This window comes from Ammospiza caudacuta, chromosome Z (genome assembly GCF_027887145.1).
Source record: "Ammospiza caudacuta isolate bAmmCau1 chromosome Z, bAmmCau1.pri, whole genome shotgun sequence".
NCBI classification, from domain to species: domain Eukaryota; kingdom Metazoa; phylum Chordata; class Aves; order Passeriformes; family Passerellidae; genus Ammospiza; species Ammospiza caudacuta.
The window spans coordinates 56,609,516-56,626,515 of record NC_080632.1 but is presented as its reverse complement, the minus strand read 5'-3'; positions in this window follow the sequence as shown (position 1 = coordinate 56,626,515).

Here is a 17,000-nt window from a genome sequence, read left to right as displayed (position 1 = left end):
CCTGGATATCAAAGAATTTCAGGATGCAGCCGGCACTCTCGCGCCCTGGCCGCCAAACACAAACCTCGGTCCTTTTCCCTGGCAAACAAAACTCACCTGCCCCACTTCCGGCTGGCAGATTGCCGGAGCCACTTGGTATTATCAATCCAGCCTGACTTGTCAGTATTGCTTCCTCGGGTCAGGGAAACATCCTGCGTATCGTGGATTTTCATGAGCCAGCAGGCCACTCCCAGCCACACGCCCTTAAACACAAACCTCGGTCCTTTTCCCTTCCAAACGAAACTCACCTTCCCCGCTTCTGGATGGCAGATTGCAGGAGACACTTGGCACAATAAAACCAGACCAACTTGGCACTGCTGCCACCTTGGGTCTGGGAAACATACTGCATATCGTTGATTTTCAGGTACCAGCCAGACATTCCTGGCCACAGGACTCAAAACACAAACCTCGGCTCTTTTCCCTGGCAAACAAAACTCACCTGCCCCACTTCTGGATAGCAGATTGAAGGAGCCACTTCGCAATGTCACCCAGCCCCACTAGTCAATGTTTGCACCTTGAGTCTGAGAACCATCCTGCATATCAATGAATTTCAGGAGCCAGCCAGCCACTCTCTGCCACAGGCACCCATACACAAACCTCGGCCCTTTTCCCTGGCAAACAAAACTCACCTGCCCCTCTTCGGGAATGCAGATTGCAGGAGCCACGTTGTACTATCAAACCAGCCTGACTTGCCCCTGGAGGCACCGTGGGTCTCGCAACCAACCGGCCTATCTTTGATTTTCAGAAGCCTGCCGGCCACTCCCAGCCACAGGCCCCCAAACACAAACCACGGCCCTTCTCCATGGCAAAAAACACTCAGCTGACGTGCTTCTGCATGGCTGATTGCAGGAGCCACTCGGTACTATCAAACCAGCCCTACTTGGCAGTGGTGCCACCTTGGGTCTGGGAACCATCCTGTGTATCGTGGATTTTCAGGAGCCAACTGTACACTCCCAGCCACAGGCCCCCAAACACAAACCACAGCACTTTTCCCTGGCAAACAAAACTGACCTGCCCCGCTTCTGGAGGGCAGATTGCAGGAGCCAAATATTACTATCAAACCAGCCTGACTTGGAACTGGTGCCACCCTGGGTCTGGGTACCATATTGCACATTAATGAATTTCAGGAGCCAGCCGGCTCTCTCAGCCACAGGCCCCCAAACACAAACCACGGCCCATTTCCCTGGAAAGCAAAATTAACCTGCGCCGCTTCCGGATGGCAGATTGGAGGAGCCACATGGTATTATCAAACCAGCCCGACATGGCAGTACTGCTACTTACGGTCTGGGTAACATCCTGCGTATCGTGGATTTTCATGAGCCAACCGGCCACTCGCAGCCACACGCCCTTAAACAGAAACCTCGGTCCTTTTCCCTTGCAAACAAAAGTCACGTGCCCCACTTCTGGATGGCAGATATCAGGAGGCATTTTGTACTAACAAAAGCAGCCCAACTTTACACTGGTGCCACCCTGGGTCCGGGAAACATCCTACGTATCGTGGATTATAAGGAGCCAGCCGGCCACTCCCAGACTCAGGCCCGCAAACACAAACCACGGCACATTTCCCTGGCAAAAAAACTCTCCGGCCCCGCTTCTGGATGGCCGATTGCTGGAGCCACTTGGTAATATAAAATCAGCCCGACTTGGCACTGCTGCCACCTTGCGTCTTTGAACCATCCTGCGTATCGTGGAGTTTCTAGATCCAGCCAGCGGCTCCCAGCCACAGGCCCCCAAACACAAACCAGAGCCCTTTTCCCTTGAAAACAAAACTCACCTGCCCCACTTCTGGATGGCAGATTGCAGGAGCCACTTGGTATTATAGAACCAGCCCAGCTTGCCACTGCTGCCACATTGGGTTTGGCAACCATCCTACATATCGTGGATTTTTAGAAACCAGTCAGCCACTCCCAGCCACAGGCCCCCAAACAAAAACCAAGGCCCTTCTCCCTGGCAAAAAACACTCACCTGCCCTGCTTCTGGATGTCAAATTGCAGGGGCCACTTGATACTATCAAACCAGCCTGACTTGGCACTGGTGCCACCTTGGGTCTGGGAACCATCCTGCGTATCGTGGATTTTCAGGATCCAGCCGGACACTTCCAGGCACAGGACGCCAAATCAAGACCTCGGCTCTTTTCCCTGTCAAAAAAACTCACCTGCCCCGCTTCTTGATGGCAGATTTCTGGAGCCACTTGGTAGTAACAAACAAGCCCGACTTGGCAGTGTTGCTACCTTGGGTCTGGGAACCATCCGACATATCGTAGATTTTCAGGAACCAGACGGCCACTCCCAGCCAAAGGCCCCCTAACAAAAACTGCGGAGCTTTTCCCAGGAAAAGAAAACTCACCTTCTCCGCTTCACGATGGCAGTTTGCAGGAGCCTCGATGTAGTATCAAAGCAGCCCGACTTGGCACTGGTGGCAACTTAGGGCTGGGAACCACCCTGCGTATCGTGCATTTTCAGATGCCAGCCGGCCACTCCCAGCCACAGGCCCTCAAACAAAAACCATGGCCCTTTTCCCTGGCAAACAGAAGTCACATGCCCCGCTTCTGGATGGACGATTGCAGGAGCCACTTGGTAGTAACGAACCAGCCCGACTTGGCAGTGTTGCCACCTTGGGTCTTGGAGCCATCCTGGATATCAAAGAATTTCAGGATGCAGCCGGCACTCTCGCGCCCTGGCCGCCAAACACAAACCTCGGTCCTTTTCCCTGGCAAACAAAACTCACCTGCCCCACTTCCGGCTGGCAGATTGCAGGAGCCACTTGGTATTATCAAACCAGCCTGACTTGGCAGTATTGCTTCCTCGGGTCTGGGAAACATCCTGCGTATCGTGGATTTTCATGAGCCAGCAGGCCACTCCCAGCCACGCGCCCTTAAACACAAACCTCGGTCCTTTTCCCTTCCAAACGAAACTCACCTTCCCCGCTTCTGGATGGCAGATTGCAGGAGACACTTGGCACAATAAAACCAGACCAACTTGGCACTGCTGCCACCTTGGGTCTGGGAAACATACTGCATATCGTTGATTTTCAGGTACCAGCCAGACATTCCTGGCCACAGGACTCAAAACACAAACCTCGGCTCTTTTCCCTGGCAAACAAAACTCACCTGCCCCACTTCTGGATAGCAGATTGAAGGAGCCACTTCGCAATGTCACCCAGCCCCACTAGTCAATGTTTGCACCTTGAGTCTGAGAACCATCCTGCATATCAATGAATTTCAGGAGCCAGCCAGCCACTCTCTGCCACAGGCACCCATACACAAACCTCGGCCCTTTTCCCTGGCAAACAAAACTCACCTGCCCCTCTTCGTGAATGCAGATTGCAGGAGCCACGTTGTACTATCAAACCAGCCTGACTTGGCCCTGGAGGCACCGTGGGTCTCGCAACCAACCGGCCTATCTTTGATTTTCAGAAGCCTGCCGGCCACTCCCAGCCACAGGCCCCCAAACACAAACCACGGCCCTTCTCCATGGCAAAAAACACTCAGCTGACGTGCTTCTGCATGGCTGATTGCAGGAGCCACTCGGTACTATCAAACCAGCCCTACTTGGCAGTGGTGCCACCTTGGGTCTGGGAACCATCCTGTGTATCGTGGATTTTCAGGAGCCAACTGTACACTCCCAGCCACAGGCCCCCAAACACAAACCACAGCACTTTTCCCTGGCAAACAAAACTGACCTGCCCCGCTTCTGGAGGGCAGATTGCAGGAGCCAAATATTACTATCAAACCAGCCTGACTTGGAACTGGTGCCACCCTGGGTCTGGGTACCATATTGCACATTAATGAATTTCAGGAGCCAGCCGGCTCTCTCAGCCACAGGCCCCCAAACACAAACCACGGCCCATTTCCCTGGAAAGCAAAATTAACCTGCGCCGCTTCCGGATGGCAGATTGGAGGAGCCACATGGTATTATCAAACCAGCCCGACATGGCAGTACTGCTACTTACGGTCTGGGTAACATCCTGCGTATCGTGGATTTTCATGAGCCAACCGGCCACTCGCAGCCACACGCCCTTAAACAGAAACCTCGGTCCTTTTCCCTTGCAAACAAAAGTCACGTGCCCCACTTCTGGATGGCAGATATCAGGAGGCATTTTGTACTAACAAAAGCAGCCCAACTTTACACTGGTGCCACCCTGGGTCTGGGAAACATCCTACGTATCGTGGATTATAAGGAGCCAGCCGGCCACTCCCAGACTCAGGCCCGCAAACACAAACCACGGCACATTTCCCTGGCAAAAAAACTCTCCGGCCCCGCTTCTGGATGGCCGATTGCTGGAGCCACTTGGTAATATAAAATCAGCCCGACTTGGCACTGCTGCCACCTTGCGTCTTTGAACCATCCTGCGTATCGTGGAGTTTCTAGATCCAGCCAGCGGCTCCCAGCCACAGGCCCCCAAACACAAACCAGAGCCCTTTTCCCTTGAAAACAAAACTCACCTGCCCCACTTCTGGATGGCAGATTGCAGGAGCCACTTGGTATTATAGAACCAGCCCAGCTTGCCACTGCTGCCACATTGGGTTTGGCAACCATCCTACATATCGTGGATTTTTAGAAACCAGTCAGCCACTCCCAGCCACAGGCCCCCAAACAAAAACCAAGGCCCTTCTCCCTGGCAAAAAACACTCACCTGCCCTGCTTCTGGATGTCAAATTGCAGGGGCCACTTGATACTATCAAACCAGCCTGACTTGGCACTGGTGCCACCTTGGGTCTGGGAACCATCCTGCGTATCGTGGATTTTCAGGATCCAGCCGGACACTTCCAGGCACAGGACGCCAAATCAAGACCTCGGCTCTTTTCCCTGTCAAAAAAACTCACCTGCCCCGCTTCTTGATGGCAGATTTCTGGAGCCACTTGGTAGTAACAAACAAGCCCGACTTGGCAGTGTTGCTACCTTGGGTCTGGGAACCATCCGACATATCGTAGATTTTCAGGAACCAGACGGCCACTCCCAGCCAAAGGCCCCCTAACAAAAACTGCGGAGCTTTTCCCAGGAAAAGAAAACTCACCTTCTCCGCTTCACGATGGCAGTTTGCAGGAGCCTCGATGTAGTATCAAAGCAGCCCGACTTGGCACTGGTGGCAACTTAGGGCTGGGAACCACCCTGCGTATCGTGCATTTTCAGATGCCAGCCGGCCACTCCCAGCCACAGGCCCTCAAACAAAAACCATGGCCCTTTTCCCTGGCAAACAGAAGTCACATGCCCCGCTTCTGGATGGACGATTGCAGGAGCCACTTGGTAGTAACGAACCAGCCCGACTTGGCAGTGTTGCCACCTTGGGTCTTGGAGCCATCCTGGATATCAAAGAATTTCAGGATGCAGCCGGCACTCTCGCGCCCTGGCCGCCAAACACAAACCTCGGTCCTTTTCCCTGGCAAACAAAACTCACCTGCCCCACTTCCGGCTGGCAGATTGCAGGAGCCACTTGGTATTATCAAACCAGCCTGACTTGGCAGTATTGCTTCCTCGGGTCTGGGAAACATCCTGCGTATCGTGGATTTTCATGAGCCAGCAGGCCACTCCCAGCCACGCGCCCTTAAACACAAACCTCGGTCCTTTTCCCTTCCAAACGAAACTCACCTTCCCCGCTTCTGGATGGCAGATTGCAGGAGACACTTGGCACAATAAAACCAGACCAACTTGGCACTGCTGCCACCTTGGGTCTGGGAAACATACTGCATATCGTTGATTTTCAGGTACCAGCCAGACATTCCTGGCCACAGGACTCAAAACACAAACCTCGGCTCTTTTCCCTGGCAAACAAAACTCACCTGCCCCACTTCTGGATAGCAGATTGAAGGAGCCACTTCGCAATGTCACCCAGCCCCACTAGTCAATGTTTGCACCTTGAGTCTGAGAACCATCCTGCATATCAATGAATTTCAGGAGCCAGCCAGCCACTCTCTGCCACAGGCACCCATACACAAACCTCGGCCCTTTTCCCTGGCAAACAAAACTCACCTGCCCCTCTTCGTGAATGCAGATTGCAGGAGCCACGTTGTACTATCAAACCAGCCTGACTTGGCCCTGGAGGCACCGTGGGTCTCGCAACCAACCGGCCTATCTTTGATTTTCAGAAGCCTGCCGGCCACTCCCAGCCACAGGCCCCCAAACACAAACCACGGCCCTTCTCCATGGCAAAAAACACTCAGCTGACGTGCTTCTGCATGGCTGATTGCAGGAGCCACTCGGTACTATCAAACCAGCCCTACTTGGCAGTGGTGCCACCTTGGGTCTGGGAACCATCCTGTGTATCGTGGATTTTCAGGAGCCAACTGTACACTCCCAGCCACAGGCCCCCAAACACAAACCACAGCACTTTTCCCTGGCAAACAAAACTGACCTGCCCCGCTTCTGGAGGGCAGATTGCAGGAGCCAAATATTACTATCAAACCAGCCTGACTTGGAACTGGTGCCACCCTGGGTCTGGGTACCATATTGCACATTAATGAATTTCAGGAGCCAGCCGGCTCTCTCAGCCACAGGCCCCCAAACACAAACCACGGCCCATTTCCCTGGAAAGCAAAATTAACCTGCGCCGCTTCCGGATGGCAGATTGGAGGAGCCACATGGTATTATCAAACCAGCCCGACATGGCAGTACTGCTACTTACGGTCTGGGTAACATCCTGCGTATCGTGGATTTTCATGAGCCAACCGGCCACTCGCAGCCACACGCCCTTAAACAGAAACCTCGGTCCTTTTCCCTTGCAAACAAAAGTCACGTGCCCCACTTCTGGATGGCAGATATCAGGAGGCATTTTGTACTAACAAAAGCAGCCCAACTTTACACTGGTGCCACCCTGGGTCTGGGAAACATCCTACGTATCGTGGATTATAAGGAGCCAGCCGGCCACTCCCAGACTCAGGCCCGCAAACACAAACCACGGCACATTTCCCTGGCAAAAAAACTCTCCGGCCCCGCTTCTGGATGGCCGATTGCTGGAGCCACTTGGTAATATAAAATCAGCCCGACTTGGCACTGCTGCCACCTTGCGTCTTTGAACCATCCTGCGTATCGTGGAGTTTCTAGATCCAGCCAGCGGCTCCCAGCCACAGGCCCCCAAACACAAACCAGAGCCCTTTTCCCTTGAAAACAAAACTCACCTGCCCCACTTCTGGATGGCAGATTGCAGGAGCCACTTGGTATTATAGAACCAGCCCAGCTTGCCACTGCTGCCACATTGGGTCTGGCAACCATCCTACATATCGTGGATTTTTAGAAACCAGTCAGCCACTTCCAGCCACAGGCCCCCAAACAAAAACCAAGGCCCTTCTCCCTGGCAAAAAACACTCACCTGCCCTGCTTCTGGATGTCAAATTGCAGGGGCCACTTGATACTATCAAACCAGCCTGACTTGGCACTGGTGCCACCTTGGGTCTGGGAACCATCCTGCGTATCGTGGATTTTCAGGATCCAGCCGGACACTTCCAGGCACAGGACGCCAAATCAAGACCTCGGCTCTTTTCCCTGTCAAAAAAACTCACCTGCCCCGCTTCTTGATGGCAGATTTCTGGAGCCACTTGGTAGTAACAAACAAGCCCGACTTGGCAGTGTTGCTACCTTGGGTCTGGGAACCATCCGACATATCGTAGATTTTCAGGAACCAGACGGCCACTCCCAGCCAAAGGCCCCCTAACAAAAACTGCGGAGCTTTTCCCAGGAAAAGAAAACTCACCTTCTCCGCTTCACGATGGCAGTTTGCAGGAGCCTCGATGTAGTATCAAAGCAGCCCGACTTGGCACTGGTGGCAACTTAGGGCTGGGAACCACCCTGCGTATCGTGCATTTTCAGATGCCAGCCGGCCACTCCCAGCCACAGGCCCTCAAACAAAAACCATGGCCCTTTTCCCTGGCAAACAGAAGTCACATGCCCCGCTTCTGGATGGACGATTGCAGGAGCCACTTGGTAGTAACGAACCAGCCCGACTTGGCAGTGTTGCCACCTTGGGTCTTTGAACCATCCTGGATATCAAAGAATTTCAGGATGCAGCCGGCACTCTCGCGCCCTGGCCGCCAAACACAAACCTCGGTCCTTTTCCCTGGCAAACAAAACTCACCTGCCCCACTTCCGGCTGGCAGATTGCAGGAGCCACTTGGTATTATCAAACCAGCCTGACTTGGCAGTATTGCTTCCTCGGGTCTGGGAAACATCCTGCGTATCGTGGATTTTCATGAGCCAGCAGGCCACTCCCAGCCACGCGCCCTTAAACACAAACCTCGGTCCTTTTCCCTTCCAAACGAAACTCACCTTCCCCGCTTCTGGATGGCAGATTGCAGGAGACACTTGGCACAATAAAACCAGACCAACTTGGCACTGCTGCCACCTTGGGTCTGGGAAACATACTGCATATCGTTGATTTTCAGGTACCAGCCAGACATTCCTGGCCACAGGACTCAAAACACAAACCTCGGCTCTTTTCCCTGGCAAACAAAACTCACCTGCCCCACTTCTGGATAGCAGATTGAAGGAGCCACTTCGCAATGTCACCCAGCCCCACTAGTCAATGTTTGCACCTTGAGTCTGAGAACCATCCTGCATATCAATGAATTTCAGGAGCCAGCCAGCCACTCTCTGCCACAGGCACCCATACACAAACCTCGGCCCTTTTCCCTGGCAAACAAAACTCACCTGCCCCTCTTCGTGAATGCAGATTGCAGGAGCCACGTTGTACTATCAAACCAGCCTGACTTGGCCCTGGAGGCACCGTGGGTCTCGCAACCAACCGGCCTATCTTTGATTTTCAGAAGCCTGCCGGCCACTCCCAGCCACAGGCCCCCAAACACAAACCACGGCCCTTCTCCATGGCAAAAAACACTCAGCTGACGTGCTTCTGCATGGCTGATTGCAGGAGCCACTCGGTACTATCAAACCAGCCCTACTTGGCAGTGGTGCCACCTTGGGTCTGGGAACCATCCTGTGTATCGTGGATTTTCAGGAGCCAACTGTACACTCCCAGCCACAGGCCCCCAAACACAAACCACAGCACTTTTCCCTGGCAAACAAAACTGACCTGCCCCGCTTCTGGAGGGCAGATTGCAGGAGCCAAATATTACTATCAAACCAGCCTGACTTGGAACTGGTGCCACCCTGGGTCTGGGTACCATATTGCACATTAATGAATTTCAGGAGCCAGCCGGCTCTCTCAGCCACAGGCCCCCAAACACAAACCACGGCCCATTTCCCTGGAAAGCAAAATTAACCTGCGCCGCTTCCGGATGGCAGATTGGAGGAGCCACATGGTATTATCAAACCAGCCCGACATGGCAGTACTGCTACTTACGGTCTGGGTAACATCCTGCGTATCGTGGATTTTCATGAGCCAACCGGCCACTCGCAGCCACACGCCCTTAAACAGAAACCTCGGTCCTTTTCCCTTGCAAACAAAAGTCACGTGCCCCACTTCTGGATGGCAGATATCAGGAGGCATTTTGTACTAACAAAAGCAGCCCAACTTTACACTGGTGCCACCCTGGGTCTGGGAAACATCCTACGTATCGTGGATTATAAGGAGCCAGCCGGCCACTCCCAGACTCAGGCCCGCAAACACAAACCACGGCACATTTCCCTGGCAAAAAAACTCTCCGGCCCCGCTTCTGGAGGGCCGATTGCTGGAGCCACTTGGTAATATAAAATCAGCCCGACTTGGCACTGCTGCCACCTTGCGTCTTTGAACCATCCTGCGTATCGTGGAGTTTCTAGATCCAGCCAGCGGCTCCCAGCCACAGGCCCCCAAACACAAACCAGAGCCCTTTTCCCTTGAAAACAAAACTCACCTGCCCCACTTCTGGATGGCAGATTGCAGGAGCCACTTGGTATTATAGAACCAGCCCAGCTTGCCACTGCTGCCACATTGGGTTTGGCAACCATCCTACATATCGTGGATTTTTAGAAACCAGTCAGCCACTCCCAGCCACAGGCCCCCAAACAAAAACCAAGGCCCTTCTCCCTGGCAAAAAACACTCACCTGCCCTGCTTCTGGATGTCAAATTGCAGGGGCCACTTGATACTATCAAACCAGCCTGACTTGGCACTGGTGCCACCTTGGGTCTGGGAACCATCCTGCGTATCGTGGATTTTCAGGATCCAGCCGGACACTTCCAGGCACAGGACGCCAAATCAAGACCTCGGCTCTTTTCCCTGTCAAAAAAACTCACCTGCCCCGCTTCTTGATGGCAGATTTCTGGAGCCACTTGGTAGTAACAAACAAGCCCGACTTGGCAGTGTTGCTACCTTGGGTCTGGGAACCATCCGACATATCGTAGATTTTCAGGAACCAGACGGCCACTCCCAACCAAAGGCCCCCTAACAAAAACTGCGGAGCTTTTCCCAGGAAAAGAAAACTCACCTTCTCCGCTTCACGATGGCAGTTTGCAGGAGCCTCGATGTAGTATCAAAGCAGCCCGACTTGGCACTGGTGGCAACTTAGGGCTGGGAACCACCCTGCGTATCGTGCATTTTCAGATGCCAGCCGGCCACTCCCAGCCACAGGCCCTCAAACAAAAACCATGGCCCTTTTCCCTGGCAAACAGAAGTCACATGCCCCGCTTCTGGATGGACGATTGCAGGAGCCACTTGGTAGTAACGAACCAGCCCGACTTGGCAGTGTTGCCACCTTGGGTCTTTGAACCATCCTGGATATCAAAGAATTTCAGGATGCAGCCGGCACTCTCGCGCCCTGGCCGCCAAACACAAACCTCGGTCCTTTTCCCTGGCAAACAAAACTCACCTGCCCCACTTCCGGCTGGCAGATTGCAGGAGCCACTTGGTATTATCAAACCAGCCTGACTTGGCAGTATTGCTTCCTCGGGTCTGGGAAACATCCTGCGTATCGTGGATTTTCATGAGCCAGCAGGCCACTCCCAGCCACGCGCCCTTAAACACAAACCTCGGTCCTTTTCCCTTCCAAACGAAACTCACCTTCCCCGCTTCTGGATGGCAGATTGCAGGAGACACTTGGCACAATAAAACCAGACCAACTTGGCACTGCTGCCACCTTGGGTCTGGGAAACATACTGCATATCGTTGATTTTCAGGTACCAGCCAGACATTCCTGGCCACAGGACTCAAAACACAAACCTCGGCTCTTTTCCCTGGCAAACAAAACTCACCTGCCCCACTTCTGGATAGCAGATTGAAGGAGCCACTTCGCAATGTCACCCAGCCCCACTAGTCAATGTTTGCACCTTGAGTCTGAGAACCATCCTGCATATCAATGAATTTCAGGAGCCAGCCAGCCACTCTCTGCCACAGGCACCCATACACAAACCTCGGCCCTTTTCCCTGGCAAACAAAACTCACCTGCCCCTCTTCGTGAATGCAGATTGCAGGAGCCACGTTGTACTATCAAACCAGCCTGACTTGGCCCTGGAGGCACCGTGGGTCTCGCAACCAACCGGCCTATCTTTGATTTTCAGAAGCCTGCCGGCCACTCCCAGCCACAGGCCCCCAAACACAAACCACGGCCCTTCTCCATGGCAAAAAACACTCAGCTGACGTGCTTCTGCATGGCTGATTGCAGGAGCCACTCGGTACTATCAAACCAGCCCTACTTGGCAGTGGTGCCACCTTGGGTCTGGGAACCATCCTGTGTATCGTGGATTTTCAGGAGCCAACTGTACACTCCCAGCCACAGGCCCCCAAACACAAACCACAGCACTTTTCCCTGGCAAACAAAACTGACCTGCCCCGCTTCTGGAGGGCAGATTGCAGGAGCCAAATATTACTATCAAACCAGCCTGACTTGGAACTGGTGCCACCCTGGGTCTGGGTACCATATTGCACATTAATGAATTTCAGGAGCCAGCCGGCTCTCTCAGCCACAGGCCCCCAAACACAAACCACGGCCCATTTCCCTGGAAAGCAAAATTAACCTGCGCCGCTTCCGGATGGCAGATTGGAGGAGCCACATGGTATTATCAAACCAGCCCGACATGGCAGTACTGCTACTTACGGTCTGGGTAACATCCTGCGTATCGTGGATTTTCATGAGCCAACCGGCCACTCGCAGCCACACGCCCTTAAACAGAAACCTCGGTCCTTTTCCCTTGCAAACAAAAGTCACGTGCCCCACTTCTGGATGGCAGATATCAGGAGGCATTTTGTACTAACAAAAGCAGCCCAGCTTTACACTGATGCCACCCTGGGTCTGGGAAACATCCTACGTATCGTGGATTATGAGGAGCCAGCCGGCCACTCCCAGACTCAGGCCCGCAAACACAAACCACGGCACATTTCCCTGGCAAAAAAACTCTCCGGCCCCGCTTCTGGATGGCCGATTGCTGGAGCCACTTGGTAATATAAAACCAGCCCGACTTGGCACTGCTGCCACCTTGCCTCTTTGAACCATCCTGCGTATCATGGAGTTTCTAGATCCAGCTGGCGGCTCCCAGCCACAGGCCCCCAAACACAAACCAGAGCCCTTTTCCCTTGAAAACAAAACTCACCTGCCCCACTTCTGGATGGCAGATTGCAGGAGCCACTTGGTATTATAGAACCAGCCCAGCTTGCCACTGCTGCCACATTGGGTCTGGCAACCATCCTACATATCGTGGATTTTTAGAAACCAGTCAGCCACTCCCAGCCACAGGCCCCCAAACAAAAACCAAGGCCCTTCTCCCTGGCAAAAAACACTCACCTGCCCTGCTTCTGGATGTCAAATTGCAGGGGCCACTTGATACTATCAAACCAGCCTGACTTGGCACTGGTGCCGCTTTGGGTGTGGGAACCATCCTGCGTATCGTGGATTTTCAGGAGCCAGCCGGCCACTCCCAGCCAAATGCCCCCTAACAAAAACTGCGGAGCTTTTCCCAGGAAAAGAAAACTCACCTTCTCCGCTTCACGATGGCAGTTTGCAGGAGCCTCGATGTAGTATCAAAGCAGCCTGACTTGGCACTGGTGGCAACTTAGGGCTGGGAACCACCCTGCGTTTCGTGCATTTTCAGATGCCAGCCGGCCACTCCCAGCCACAGGCCCTCAAACAGAAACCATGGCCCTTTTCCCTGGCAAACAGAAGTCACATGCCCCGCTTCTGGATGGACGATTGCAGGAGCAACTTTCTACTATCAAACCAGCCCGACTTGGCACTGGTGCAACCTTGGGTCTTGGAACCATCCTGCGTATGGTGGATTTTCAGGAGCCAGCTGGCCACTCCAAGCCACAGGCGCCCAAACACAAAACACAGCCATTTTCCCTTGCTAAGAAAAGTCACCTGCCCAACCCCTGGATGACAGATTGCAGGAGCCACTTTCTATTATCAAACCACCCCGATGTGGCACTGGTAGCACCTTGGGTCTGGGAACCATTCTGTGTGTCATGGATTTTCAGGAGCGAGCCCGCCACTCCCTGGCCCAGGCCGCCAAAAAAAAATCACGGCCCTTTTCCCTGGCAAAAAAAACTCACCTGCCCTGCTTCTGGAGGTACAATTGCAGGAGACACTTGGTACTATCAAAGCAGCCCAACTTGGCACTCGTGCCACCCTGGGTCACGTGACCATCCTCCGTATCGTGTATTTTCAGGAGCCAGCCGGCCAAGCCCAGCCACAGGCCCCCAAACACAAACCATGGCCCTTTTGCCTGGCAAACAAAACTCACATGCCCCGCTTCTGGATGGCAGATTGCAGGAGCCACTTGGTATTATAGAACCAGCCCGGCTTGGCACTGCTGCCACATTGGGTCTGGCAACCATCCTGCATATCGTGGATGTTTAGGAGCCAGCCAGCCACTCCCAGCCACAGGCCCCCAAACAAAAACCAAGGCCCTTCTCCCTGGCAAAAAACACTCACCTGCCCTGCTTCTGGATGTCAAATTGCAGGGGCCACTTGATACCATCAAACCAGCCTGACTTGGCACTGGTGCCACTTTGGGTGTGGGAACCATCCTGTGTATCGTGGATTTTCAGGATCCAGCCGGACACTTCCAGGCACAGGACGCCAAATCAAGACCTCGGCTCTTTTCCCTGTCAAAAAAACTCACCTGCCCCGCTTCTTGATGGCAGATTTCTGGAGCCACTTGGTAGTAACAAACAAGCCCGACTTGGCAGTGTTGCTACCTTGGGTCTGGGAACCATCCGACATATCGTAGATTTTCAGGAGCCAGACGGCCACTCCCAGCCAAAGGCCCCCTAACAAAAACTGCGGAGCTTTTCCCAGGAAAAGAAAACTCACCTTCTCCGCTTCACGATGGCAGTTTGCAGGAGCCTCGATGTAGTATCAAAGCAGCCCGACTTGGCACTGGTGGCAACTTAGGGCTGGGAACCACCCTGCGTTTCGTGCATTTTCAGATGCCAGCCGGCCACTCCCAGCCAAAGGCCCCCTAACAAAAACTGCGGAGCTTTTCCCAGGAAAAGAAAACTCACCTTCTCCGCTTCACGATGGCAGTTTGCAGGAGCCTCGATGTAGTATCAAAGCAGCTCGACTTGGCACTGGTGGCAACTTAGGGCTGGGAACCACCCTGCGTATCGTGCATTTTCCGATGCCAGCCGGCCACTCCCAGCCACAGGCCCTCAAACAAAAACCATGGCCCTTTTCCCTGGCAAACAGAAGTCACATGCCCCGCTTCTGGATGGACGATTGCAGGAGCCACTTGGTAGTAACGAACCAGCCCGACTTGGCAGTGTTGCCACCTTGGGTCTTGGAGCCATCCTGGATATCAAAGAATTTCAGGATGCAGCCGGCACTCTCGCGCCCTGGCCGCCAAACACAAACCTCGGTCCTTTTCCCTGGCAAACAAAACTCACCTGCCCCACTTCCGGCTGGCAGATTGCCGGAGCCACTTGGTATTATCAATCCAGCCTGACTTGTCAGTATTGCTTCCTCGGGTCAGGGAAACATCCTGCGTATCGTGGATTTTCATGAGCCAGCAGGCCACTCCCAGCCACACGCCCTTAAACACAAACCTCGGTCCTTTTCCCTTCCAAACGAAACTCACCTTCCCCGCTTCTGGATGGCAGATTGCAGGAGACACTTGGCACAATAAAACCAGACCAACTTGGCACTGCTGCCACCTTGGGTCTGGGAAACATACTGCATATCGTTGATTTTCAGGTACCAGCCAGACATTCCTGGCCACAGGACTCAAAACACAAACCTCGGCTCTTTTCCCTGGCAAACAAAACTCACCTGCCCCACTTCTGGATAGCAGATTGAAGGAGCCACTTCGCAATGTCACCCAGCCCCACTAGTCAATGTTTGCACCTTGAGTCTGAGAACCATCCTGCATATCAATGAATTTCAGGAGCCAGCCAGCCACTCTCTGCCACAGGCACCCATACACAAACCTCGGCCCTTTTCCCTGGCAAACAAAACTCACCTGCCCCTCTTCGTGAATGCAGATTGCAGGAGCCACGTTGTACTATCAAACCAGCCTGACTTGGCCCTGGAGGCACCGTGGGTCTCGCAACCAACCGGCCTATCTTTGATTTTCAGAAGCCTGCCGGCCACTCCCAGCCACAGGCCCCCAAACACAAACCACGGCCCTTCTCCATGGCAAAAAACACTCAGCTGACGTGCTTCTGCATGGCTGATTGCAGGAGCCACTCGGTACTATCAAACCAGCCCTACTTGGCAGTGGTGCCACCTTGGGTCTGGGAACCATCCTGTGTATCGTGGATTTTCAGGAGCCAACTGTACACTCCCAGCCACAGGCCCCCAAACACAAACCACAGCACTTTTCCCTGGCAAACAAAACTGACCTGCCCCGCTTCTGGAGGGCAGATTGCAGGAGCCAAATATTACTATCAAACCAGCCTGACTTGGAACTGGTGCCACCCTGGGTCTGGGTACCATATTGCACATTAATGAATTTCAGGAGCCAGCCGGCTCTCTCAGCCACAGGCCCCCAAACACAAACCACGGCCCATTTCCCTGGAAAGCAAAATTAACCTGCGCCGCTTCCGGATGGCAGATTGGAGGAGCCACATGGTATTATCAAACCAGCCCGACATGGCAGTACTGCTACTTACGGTCTGGGTAACATCCTGCGTATCGTGGATTTTCATGAGCCAACCGGCCACTCGCAGCCACACGCCCTTAAACAGAAACCTCGGTCCTTTTCCCTTGCAAACAAAAGTCACGTGCCCCACTTCTGGATGGCAGATATCAGGAGGCATTTTGTACTAACAAAAGCAGCCCAACTTTACACTGGTGCCACCCTGGGTCTGGGAAACATCCTACGTATCGTGGATTATAAGGAGCCAGCCGGCCACTCCCAGACTCAGGCCCGCAAACACAAACCACGGCACATTTCCCTGGCAAAAAAACTCTCCGGCCCCGCTTCTGGATGGCCGATTGCTGGAGCCACTTGGTAATATAAAATCAGCCCGACTTGGCACTGCTGCCACCTTGCGTCTTTGAACCATCCTGCGTATCGTGGAGTTTCTAGATCCAGCCAGCGGCTCCCAGCCACAGGCCCCCAAACACAAACCAGAGCCCTTTTCCCTTGAAAACAAAACTCACCTGCCCCACTTCTGGATGGCAGATTGCAGGAGCCACTTGGTATTATAGAACCAGCCCAGCTTGCCACTGCTGCCACATTGGGTTTGGCAACCATCCTACATATCGTGGATTTTTAGAAACCAGTCAGCCACTCCCAGCCACAGGCCCCCAAACAAAAACCAAGGCCCTTCTCCCTGGCAAAAAACACTCACCTGCCCTGCTTCTGGATGTCAAATTGCAGGGGCCACTTGATACTATCAAACCAGCCTGACTTGGCACTGGTGCCACCTTGGGTCTGGGAACCATCCTGCGTATCGTGGATTTTCAGGATCCAGCCGGACACTTCCAGGCACAGGACGCCAAATCAAGACCTCGGCTCTTTTCCCTGTCAAAAAAACTCACCTGCCCCGCTTCTTGATGGCAGATTTCTGGAGCCACTTGGTAGTAACAAACAAGCCCGACTTGGCAGTGTTGCTACCTTGGGTCTGGGAACCATCCGACATATCGTAGATTTTCAGGAA